Source organism: Syngnathus floridae, chromosome 22 (assembly GCF_059516105.1).
Source record: "Syngnathus floridae isolate MCC-2025c chromosome 22, RoL_Sflo_1.0, whole genome shotgun sequence".
Lineage (NCBI taxonomy): Eukaryota > Metazoa > Chordata > Actinopteri > Syngnathiformes > Syngnathidae > Syngnathus > Syngnathus floridae.
Window position 1 is genome coordinate 5,668,472 of NC_142434.1, and position 12,276 is coordinate 5,680,747.

At 44.0% G+C, this 12,276-nt stretch overlaps 1 long non-coding RNA gene across 7 annotated transcripts in view; it reads right to left on the bottom strand.

Annotated features, from left to right (window-relative positions):
• Window positions 1-870: 870 nt before the first annotated feature.
• Window positions 871-12,276, bottom strand: part of LOC148379438 (uncharacterized) — a 32,012-nt gene continuing 20,606 nt past the window's right edge. For all 7 annotated transcript variants that reach the window (XR_015855524.1, XR_015855526.1, XR_015855522.1 and 4 more), the window contains one exon: window positions 871-1,296. This is a non-coding gene — a long non-coding RNA (uncharacterized LOC148379438). The remainder of the gene's footprint in view (window positions 1,297-12,276) is intronic.

A 12,276-nucleotide genomic window follows, 5' to 3' on the forward strand; every position in this document is an offset into this window, starting at 1 on the left:
AAAAGTTTGGCTCCTGCAGAACGTGAAAATGAACCAAATCTTTTCACGCAGGTGTGTTTAACGACGGTAACTTGGTAAACATATTGGAACGCGGCCACCAAGGACTGGAGTTTGACACCCCTGACAAATTTGCTTAAATATGTTCATGAAAACACTTTCCTCCAAGTCTTATCATCAATCAGGACAGCATGTATTTATTTGTGGTTTCCAGCTGCACTTATACTGTATGTTCATCTTGTACAAGAATAAAACAGTCACCATAAAAAAAACATTCCCTCGTTAAGTGCACCTGTGTGAAAAGTTTGGCTCCTGCAGAACGTGAAAATGAACCAAATCTTTTCACGCAGGTGTGTTTAACGAGGTTAACTTGGAAAACATATTGGAACGCGGCCGCCCGAGGACTGGAGTTTCAAACCCCTGGATTAACTGAAAGTGAAAAGTGCTCCATCCACCCTCACCCCCGTCTCCTGATTGGCTGGTTGATCTGTGATGTCACTCGGACACTCCATTAGGTACATCACCACTTTCAGGTATACAGAATAACAGGCCACTTTAGTAGGGAATAATCATGGTCAAAGCTTAACTGAATTTTTTTTAATGTTGTTTGCGTCTTTCAACACAGTTTTAGCAGCGACTTCTTTTACATAGACTGCCATTCACACAAAACAAAACATTGTGGAGGACATGGCTCAGTGGTGGAGTGGTCATCTAATACAATCATACAAAAAAAAAAAAGAAGACTAACAACTACTTAACAAACAAAAATCATTTTCCACAGAGGATAAAGAATATATGCCTTTGAGGATAGTTATATTGTTTGTCTGCATTCGCCCCATTTTTTAGAGCGCTATCTTGGGGAATTTGATCAAATACATCACATCAGCTTTTATTGCAACCTGCTGAAAACAAACAAACAAATGTGACATTTTTTGATGTCATCAGAAGTGCAGCAGGGAAGGGCCAATTTGGCTCACTGGGGGGGAGATGCCAGATTGAATTGGCCCAGTGTCACCCTCCATATAGCAGCCAGTCAACGGGGAGGAATGGAAGAAGGTAGAAGAAGAGGGGGGGTGGTGAGGCGCCAAGTGTCCCCCTCATTTTCGGACTAGTGAGCCGGGGATAATGGACGGATGGTGACGAAGGCGCCCACAGGCGCAGGATGATAGAGAGGCGGCTGAGATTGGTTCACGCCACTGTGCCATGACGGGGAGTGGGGGTTTCTCCACGTTCCTGTGATCACTGCAGACCTTTGACATCAAACGACCCCCTCGGACCACCTTTGGATGCCACGCGGCCCTGTTAAGGGGGGAAAAAGGGAACATGAGTTTTTTTTCTATCATGATGGACACTCAAAGTAGAGAAAGAGCAGTCAGAATAGAATGTTAGGTTATATAACACACGCTCTATCTCACTATATCCAAAATGCTTAAGCCATATTTGAACATCTTGGGAAAACCAAAACTGGTTTAATTGCTGTTCAGATTTCTCGGTCTGGAGATTCAAAAGTTTGAAAAGGCCCAGGTAGACTATCAATGTCTATCAAAACTGAGCTTCAGTAAGTCAAAGACGGACTTTTACGATTACTGCAAGAGCACATCTCTCTTGTAAGAGAAGATGATGTGTGCCGTTGTGCCAGCCGCCGTCTGACAGTTGAGTTTATGATGCGTTTGTCAGCGTGCCCTTGGTGATGTAAAGTTAAACATCCAATACGCTCATTGAGCAGCTTGGCTCCCTGACGGATTCCTACGGAAGGAAAAAAAGAAACCACCATCGCCGCCATCATCGATTTCCTCGGCCGTCGAGAAATTGGCGACCTTCAAACGAAGAACGTAATTTTGGCCGCCGGTGATGAAAAACCGTTGAGGGGAAGCTGATTAATGAATTGGTTGCTAACAAGGGGCGTCGACCAAGCGCTGATTGCTACACTTGTTGGCAGACAAGATGATAAAAGGCTAAATTATGAGCGGCCAATCAGTAGGAATTGTGTGACATCAAAAGAGTTTAGATTTGACTAAGAGGTTGCTGATGTAAAATAAAGACCTGGCTCCACCGGCAACGGTGAAGCAACTCAAGATTCCTGGTAATCACTCAAGTTGACAGTGAAAATTGTTTCTTAAAATAAACATTGCCAGTTTTTTCTTTATTTGGCGCTTGGAAAAAACGGTTTCGGCAAGCCCCGATTTTGGGTTCGGAGAGGTCAGCGTCACGTCTGGCCAATGCGTAAAGCTCCCCTCGGCAAGCAGTCAGTGGGCAGGAGGAAGGTGCGGAGTGCAGATAGAGGGGTAGAAGGAGGGGAGGGGGGCGGTCAGATTGACGGAGCGTAGCGGCAAGTGCACTTTTCAAATGTCACCTTGGCAGGAAGAATGGCGGGAAATAGAAAATACTTGAGGGGAGGCAGAACTGTTTGACATTTGACAGTCATCAAACTATAAGCTCTCAAGCTTGGAGCTAATGCTAATGCTACCTTTGACTGGCCCAAATAAAAGAAAAACAATAGTGCCTGACTTGTGGAGAGTATCACCACACTATTTCCAAATAGAAAAAAAAAAAAGCCATGATATCACAGATCCCAGCTTGACGTGTGATCCTTCGGCCGCATGGCCACAAAAGACGCTTTGACACCTTCTCCAGGCGCACTTCAAAAACACATCAATCACAGCTGGTCCAAAATGTCACTGACGATTTCTACGTGGCGCCTCGCAGAACACCGAGATACTTATTTTACTAAAATGGAGCATAACAAAACCACCAGTTTTTGAATATATAGACACATAGAAATTTCAGTGTAGTACCACATTGTGCCATAACGTGCCAGAGCAGCACTTTACTAGAACATACGCCACCTAATTAAGAACAAACCACAATATTATCAAAAAAACAACAGAAACTAAAAACTATTAAATGTATGGTCTCTCTCTCTCCTTGTTTAGGCAATCTCATCCAATCATTGTCCAAGCACCCTTTTGATAAACAAGTCTAGATTTGTAAGCAAACAAGCTAATTAGACACAGCAGCCCAAAACAAAGATGTCTCCTGCCAGGGCTGTGTGTTTATAGCTTTGCATTCCCAGCAAGAATTAAACTGACCCCACCATAAGGCGAGCGGTAATGGCAATAGTAGCCTTTTAGTATTTGTTTGTCATCTGGAGAGGTGCATGACTTCGAGAATTTTACTGACATGCATTGATTTCATCCATGGTTTATATCACAGGTGTCAAACTGAAGGCCCGGGGGCCAGATACGGCCCGCCATATCATTTTATGTGGCCCGCGAAGACAGATTGTGCATCAAATTTGTGTCATTACTAGAATTGCAAATTGTCTTCATTTTTAATAATCTTTTTTTTTTAAATATTTGACCAGTTTTTACTCATCTGATTTGAAAACGAGTTATTTGTCAGTTTGTTTTGTAGCTTTTACTGCATATAATATGAGGTGCTCATACATTTATTTGGGCTGATTCATAATGGCCCTCCGAAAGAAGCTACGACTACAATGCGGCCCGCGAAAAAAGGATTTGACACCCCTGCTTTATGTGTTTGCCCTCTCTTAAATAAACAGGACATGTTTGGAGTGGATTTAAATGACCTCTGCTGCTTAGCCTCCCATCATTGATACTATTGGCGAGTGTACAATAACTTAGCGGCTGCACATCTGTCATTGTCAATATAACCGTCTGTTCAGAATTGATTTGGAAACAATCAGGGCTGTCTTTGGAGCACCATTGGCTCACTGGTCGTTAAGGACACAGGAATGAAGATGAGGATGGCTGTGTTCAAAATCACTCCCTATGCACTATAGTCACTTTTCAAGAAGGATGAGGGCTCCCTCTAGTGGTATACTAAAGAATTACTTAAGTACAGTTTCATCAGTATTAAATTTAATCAGAAAGTCGATTAAATAATTTAAAAAATACTAAGTCACTGTAAGATTTTGTACGGTTTGATCATCCTTTGACATCCCACTAGAGGGAACCCACGTTCCACTTTGAGGCACTCTTTAAAAATCACAAGTATATAAAATTTGCAAATTAGTGATTAGGGACTTGGGAACGAGTGAATGATTCCGGAAACAGCCAATGGCATGGCGACCATCATCGTTTAAGGTGGCTGTCAAATGGAAGCAACGGCAGATGTGTGCGTGACATTTACAAAGCAGCATCACAAGAGCGTCTATCATTATGACTGCGAGGTCAGGGGGGGCTCCCGCAGACGCGTTGCTGGCGACGGCCGGCAAGGTGTCGTCGTGGCAACTCAAGGCGCACTTTCCCTTTTGTCAAACTGAGGCAGGGGTGGGGGGTGCCCATTATAGCCCCACTGGGAAGGCTCATGCATATTTCAAATAAAACCAATGATAAAGGTTGGTCATCTGGGAGTGGGAGTGCGCCAAACTCAACTGGACCTTCACCGGCGACGTGTCATTAAGCCTTTAATTGACTCATTGCATCTATAAAGCTAATGTAGCCATCTCTCAATGCAAATGTTGCCGGTGCAACGGGCCGGATAGGTGACGGACGCTGACAAATTGACGACAGGAGGAAAAAGGTCACACGGTGACTCGGAATGTGTTTTACATGTGTCCCTAAAGACAAGATCAAAATGAGTGCATATATGCTGCTTTTGAGATGCAAATAAAGCCACAAAATATACTCAGGCAGACAGTCTGCTTGCTTAGTGGTGTAAGACCACATCGTAAATCTTTGAATCCTGTCATAATTGCTTGGTGAGCCCCTCAGCTGTCCTGGAAAATCAATTCTGTTCCTTAAATATATTACCTCCAGACTTCTGTGAAAAGTGTGCTCGATTCTGTTGTTAAATGATCACTTGTCAATCTTACGGTTAGCTTAGCAATTAGCATGGCTTCTCCGTCTTTCCTCGTAATTGCTTTGTGAGAAGGATACTTGGCAGAAGAGTATTTTATTCGATGCCACTGATTAGTAGCAACTCTGCAACATGTTTAGCTGCACTAGTCAGTCAAAGTTGGTCGCTAGCTAGCTGGTGCGGCTAAATAGAACCAAGCCAGCCTGACCCATGCTCAAGTACTAATCAGCAAATGGATGGATGGATGAATAAACTAGTCAGTGCCTTTTTAATCAAGTTCTAGAATGCAGTACGGGCCTTTGTAACAAAAATGTTAGTGGATCCACTCTGAATAACTCGTGACTTAACATGATGACTTCAGACTCTCACACTCATGGGGGAACAAATGTTTATCTAAAATGAGAAGGTTATGGACACATCCGAGTGCATTGTCCACAATGACTGCCAAGGGAAGATACTGTAATTGGGTTCGAAAATACCAAAAAAAGCCGCTTTTGCCGCCAAGTGATAAAGTGGAAATTTAAGCTCTGACTGATCCAATCGTCTAATAGAGGACGGCGGGCAAAGGCACAGAGATAGACGAGAAGCAGAGTGAATGACACAGAAATGTGTAGACAGCCAGACATGCAAATCTACACAATGAGACGAGCTCTCCCGTGGCCAAGCAGGTAGGCGGTTGTGTCTATGAGGTGCGATTAGGAGGTACACGGGAGGCGGAGATAGCATCAGAGCCCGAAGGAATGAAGGCTGAAGTCGGGCAAAGTCGCTAGCACCTGTGCAATGCCCGGGGGGACGCAGACGGAATTACTCGGGCCGCGTTCAATCTCCGAGCAGGGCCTCGTCCACACGCACGCCTTCCTTGAAAATAATGTCCAAATTGAAAAAAAAAACAATGAAATTGGGAAGATTAGACTTTCTCCAACCTCATCACAATTCTGCTCCCAGCAGACATAAACATGCATTTTCACAAATGCTGCCTTTAAGTGCTAACCTTGACGCTCGGGCCTCGGCGACATTGCGCATTCGAAGCCCTCGGGCACGCCGCCCGCTCGGTTCAGCCAAATGAAGTCTGCTGAAATGCCACCTTGTTTCATATTCATCAACACACACACTTCAATGCAGTCAAGTCATACCTTGTGCTCCATCTTGCTAGTTTTTAAAACGACAAGCTATCGCTCGGTGGAGTCAACGCAGCCATCTAGTTAAAATTTTACGACTTTAGCCGTCAATGGTCGTGAATGAGTTAACTGCTCATCTAACAAAGAAAAAGTTTGGAAGGACACCCTGCTGCACTTTACAGTTTGTTTTGAGTTGCCCAAGGCTAATTATGATTTCAATGCCATTGGCACTTGCGGAGAACAGACCAGATGGCGTAAGTTATAACATTAAAATATTTTTTTACACATGATTCCACCGTTTACAGCCTACGTAATTTTTTTAAAATAAAACACCCGATTCCCGAATCTGTCATGTGCATGAGTGTCTGGATATTGGAAGCCGGACCACCGCTTCCATGTGTCCCTTCCATCTGTCACCCGGTGAGTCGAGGGGGATGGGGGGCAACATCCAACCTCTCAATATGTGAGGCTTGCATGAGAGAGTAAAGGAGGGTCACTGTATTTCCCCATGAATGAAAGCATTCTTAACGGCCGCTCGCTGTTATTGTCGCCGGCTCTCAGGGAATGAGTCGTGACCTCTGGAGTGTCCCAGACAGACGGATGGACAACAAGGCAAGACGCTCTGCTGATCCCGTGAACGGAGGTCATTAGCCCGGACTGTGATCCACAACAGCGGCCATTAGTGTCGGGGGTAGGGGGGGCCCAAATGCCCAAAAGCGACGCGCTGTAATGTCCGGGTGGTGGCGGCGAGACAGAATGGTCCGTTTCAGCTGTCATTAGAGAAAAGGCAGCAGGTCAGATGCTTTGGGGATGGATGGAAAGACACTGTGAGGGAGTGTGTGGGACACAGGGCAGCAGATGTATTGTCAGTGATTACAGAGCATTGGCCGTTCAATCACATCGTGTGTGTGTGTCTAAGTGTGTTTGTGTGCCAGATGCCCGACAATTCTATAGTGTGTTTGCGCAGGTTCTAACCTCGATTATTTTGTTTCTTGTTTTTTCTTCTTACCTTTGTACCTTTAACTGCTGTACGAATTGTCAAGCACATGACAACTGCTGCTGACCTTGGTTGGCAATCCGAGAGTTTCCATCTCAAATCTAGAAATAACTCTACTATAAAAGTCAATTAGACAAAAGGGTCCGCCCTTAGAATCTATTGTCGCTATTGATGCATTCATTGACTTGGGCCTTTTTCCAAGACGGGATGATAATTAAAGGTTCCTGGGGAGTGGCGCTAGGCTAATCCAGGGCCAGTTCAAGGCCGTAACACCCGGCATTATGAGCTTTAATTGGTATTGTGCCATTTACATGATGAACACCCGGCCGAGGCCTGCCACCTAAAAGCACTCATTACTCTTGGCAATTCATTAAAATAGCAGTGTGGAGTCTAATGAAAAGAAAATGTGTGCATACTATAGCGGAGTTAATGTCCAGAGATCATATTTGCTACGATTCAATTCACTGATTATCCATCACTTTCATTGCCTTCACAGCTCGGAGGCAGTGCGGCGTTTTATGGTGATGTGTGCTTATTCCCAATTCTCCTGATGGATAAAAGGAACAATTTCCGCTTGGTAGAATGCAATGCAATGTGGAATGACTTTATTTAATGAATATCTAAGAGGCATCGGGAAAGGGCAGTTGGTGTACAGGAGATTAGGTTTGTCTATGTCTCCATTTTGTTACCCCATGTCTGGAGGGTTCGTTTATATGGACGTGGGACACTCATAGTTGTACTTAAAAGAATTTAATTTTCTCAAAATTGGATTGTGTGCCATATAATCAAGTGGGTGTACTTAATATATGGAAATTTTCCACAATAGAGAAATCGAGACGGCATCCTATATTCCGATAGTCCGAGAAAGAATCTAAGAGCCAGCAAGGACTGTGCTGAGCGATTTTTGCTTTGTCTTTAGGTTTTGGATGTCACCTTCCCCTAATCACGCTGCTTATCACTTCTAACAGAAAATGGCGGCCAACTGGATTGCTTCCAAATATCACGAATATACCCTGGTGTCTTCAGTGAACAAAGCAGTTTACTGCCAACTAAAAACAAAACAAAGGCACATAAGTCGAGTGTAGTTTTGCCTTAGGGAAGTAGCGTATAATTTGCTCAATTCCAAATGACAGTAGTGTGTATTGGCGCATTCACTTATTTCACCGTGTTAAGATTTCGCAGTCTATCACCGTCAACTAAAGGTGCGGCCTCAGTGCTCCGAGAACCCCAATTACCGAGACGCTTCCTTATCTGGGCCCATTCTCAACCCGCACACACTGTCAACAATCATCAGCCCTTAATGAATTCACCCACATTATTTGCCAGGTTTATTGGCCTGAGACCCCCGAGGCTCTATCTATAAACGAAGCAGACCTGGGACAATTGCACTTCAAAAAGCAAATATAAAAGAATGCGCATATCCTCATTTCCTGCATCATATACCACCTTTTTCTCCAAGCGAGCAATTGGAATTGAAATTCTACATCGACAACGTACCTTTTTTTTGGTTGAGTTGTAAAGGAAATAATCTGTCTTCACTCGGGTGGGGTGGGGGGGGACGCATAGCAACCATATCACAGCGAAACATCAGACGGGCTTTGAGCTTCATAAAGCATGAAGGCAACATCTTTTGCATAGTATCAGAATAAAGAGCTCTCAAGTATTCATCTTAATCGCTTTTCTGTCATTCAAAAACAAAAGACGCAATATTCAATACCACTTCTTGGTACTAGATAACGGATGAGAGGTGTGGCTTGATGTTAGGCAAAAGGCGGGGTACATCCTTCACTGGTTGCTTGTCAGTCACTGGGCAAATTTCTCAGAGGTGGCAAATCCTGGTCCAGGAAGTAAAAACCCAGCCACACGTACCTGTGGCAGGGGTTTTACCTCCTGGACTTGCCACAGGTACCTCTATTTCGCCGAGAGGTACCTGTGGCAAGGTTTTTACTTTCTGGACCTGGAGTTGCCACCTCTGGTAGCGATGCACATCAGTCTTCAAATGAACCCCCCAACGCATTCTTTGTAACCTGATTCTATTTTCAGTAGCAAGTCAAATCACAGGATCAATTGTTCCTTTGAGGACAACAAAAAGCTGACAGGAGAAAAACAAGACATGCCCCTACTGAGTTGATGGTAATGGCACCAAGAGTAGTAATGATAGTGTGCACGGATTGATGTTGTGTAGAGAAGGTGAAGTACATTGATGAAAGGGCGGTTGGGGTGGTAGGGGAGGGGGGAGGAGTCAACATGCCACAACCATATGATAATGTAAAGGATGAAGATACCACAGAACAGCTCGTAATGGATTGATTCACACATTTCTATGAAGGCCTTTTCTTTCCGTCGGCTTCTAGACGAATGGTAATCACTCCGCCGCCTTTAATCATGTGTTGAATTGGCAAAAAACAACAACAGGAGGAAAGTGTTTCGGCCTCGATTGAGAATCGACCGCTCGGAGGGGAGCCTACCTATTGGTACGCCGCACCATCCGCCGTGGCGCCGACTTACAAGCAAAGGTGCAATTGACAGAGGCTCTAATTACACTGATGGCTAGGCGGGGAAAGAGAACAAAAAAAGCAGGCGGAAAAGCACGACAGGATAACAACAGAAAGTGTCTCGGTGAACGTCTCGGTGGAAGACTGGGCCGAGGGATAATTGTTTCGTCAAGGGTGTGATTGCCATCACCTCCCTTAATCCACATCAACAAAGCATACGCACACCTTTTGACGTGTCTCGCCTTTTGAGCTGCGGTTGCGGCCTTCTCGGATGATTTCACCCTTTCATCAACAAATAAAAGGGGAACGCGTCTTTACGATTCATGGGAGGATGACGAAGAAGCCTTTCTGGGAAGGTTGGCTTCTTCTGGGGCTTGACTGGAAACAACGTCAATGGGCCCTCGGGTGCCGTCCCAATTCCAATTCCGAGAAGAACCATTCGGAGAACAGATTTAGAGGGATTTCTCTCCCTTTGAAAAAGTAAATTCCAGCAGGAATTGCAGATAATAGTGAAGAAGCGAATGACTCGGATTTTTAACAAGAGGGGGCGGGGCTGGTGACAGGTGATGCAGCAGGTAAGTTTATCCATTTACTCCACATTAGTTGTTATCGATCGGGCGTGTCAGTGCATCTGCCATCAGCTTACGTGAGGCAGAAAGGGCGGTTTGTTAGATTGGGGGGAGACTGGAGGCACTCTGGAATTGGGGAGCCCGTGTTGCACCAAATTGGGACTGATGGACCAGAGGTGACACCGGGACCGAGCCACTTAACAGCCGCTAATGGTTGAACCAGATTACCAGTCAAACCCGGACCATGGCCGTCCAAATTACCCCTCAAACGGAAAAACCACCGAGAAGCGGTAGGTAACCTGGCCGCTTGAAAAGCCTATTTTCACAAGTGGGGTATTTTATGTCATTTAATTAAAATTATTAAATAATAAATAATGAATAATAATAAATATAAATACAGATATATAATATAATAAGATTTAAATTTAATAATAATAATATACAAATATAATAATATATAAATATAATAATAATAATAATAACAATAATAAATAAAGAATTAAAATAATCAATACATAGTTTTTCACAATGATGGGGTATTTAATGTCATTTAAGTACGATTATGAAATAATAAATAATGGATTATAATAAATATAAATACACATATAAATATAGTAATAATATGTAAATATAATAATAATCTATAAATATAATAATAAATAAATATTTAAAAGAATCAATAAATAGTTAAAATATTATTCCATTGTTGGACAGGTTCCCCCTTGTCAGAAATGTATATTTTTCTCTCAGATGGATATGCGCGTTGGTTCCACCGCCAGCAGATATTCTCAGATCAGTGTGATGTGACACACACTGTGAAATCAACCTGAGCCATTATTAAACCCCCTCTAACGGGCATCACACCTACGCAGAGCGCATTACCAAGAATCTGTCTCACATTAGCATTAATAGACATCACAGGATTTCATACGTTGGGATCACGGGCGTGAAATCCATCACGATTTTCGAAGAAAAGGAAACGAAGAGGAGACCTGGCGACTTTTCAAGCGTAATCCCGACTTAAATTCTCAGTAGCTGTATTAATCATCGCATTTCTCACTGTGCTCTGTGCGAACGTAAGTGAAACACGAACCGACGTGTACCACAACAACAGGGTGTCTTCTCCTCTTGCGTTATGACGGCTACCGTGGCGACAGTTTTAATTACACGCCATCAGTCCACACAGAGTCTAATAAAACGGACTGTCAATCTCAAACTCATTTGGAGGTGGGACGCCGCACCGCTGATTACATTAATCACTGACACTCAGTCAAAATAGGAACACAACACCATGATGGTTTGTCTGCCTCCGATGATGAAGTTAACTCGAAGTAAGTCTCGTCAAGATGAGGGGAAAGAAAAGTTGCTGACTGGCCACTAATCTAGAAAAGTTTTGTACAGAATCGGAATTTCATCTAGGAAGAAAATCTTAACGCATCAAAGTTGCTAATTTGAAATTGCTGCTAATCTGGATCAGATCCTGATTAGGTTTTTGGTGTCCATTGCTCTGTCGTCCCTCACTTGGTTGCTCAACCGACTGTAGTTGATACGTTAAACAAAAGACAGAAGCCCTCTCTAAGCTTTGTCACTCTTCAGAGACAACGTTTGGAGAGCCTGGTGAATGTTGATCACCCTTTTTTGTCTAATGTCTAACTCGTCAGCGTCAATCATTGTTTTGGTCGCCGCCTTCATTTTCCCTCCATTATCTTCTTCTTCCACCCTGCAATCCATTATTCATTCCCTCGCACTCGCTTTTGGTGGTGACAGATTGACGAGCGTTTTCAATTAAGTGCCTCTATTTATTTATTTTTTGGCGCCAGGCGTCATATCACTAGAAGTTGTGTACTTTTTTCGGAAAAAGCCTGCCGCATCTCCGAACGGGCGAACAGGCTGTAGTTGTGGGAGTGCTCCTGCCCACACACGATGGCCAAGTCAAAAACTGGTCACCGCTCTGGCCTGAGCGGGCCAGATGGCCTCATCCACACATCGTGTCCCGGCCTTCCCGGCATCCTCTTTGATTTACAGAGGCATGTGAAGTACGAAGAACCGCCCCCATTGACAAAAAAAAAGCAACACTTCACGCTCAGATTGGATTTCTATTGACTCTGTGCAGTGAATGCCTTACGTCCCAAGGTGATGTTTTTGCCAATCGCGTTTGGGGGCGTTATCAGTTGCGCACAGGCCTCGGCACAGTATGATGCTATCACAGGGCACGCTAACTGCTGTGTTAAGCTTTAATGAGGACTAGATTAGCATGCAAAGCACATAGCATACCCCAA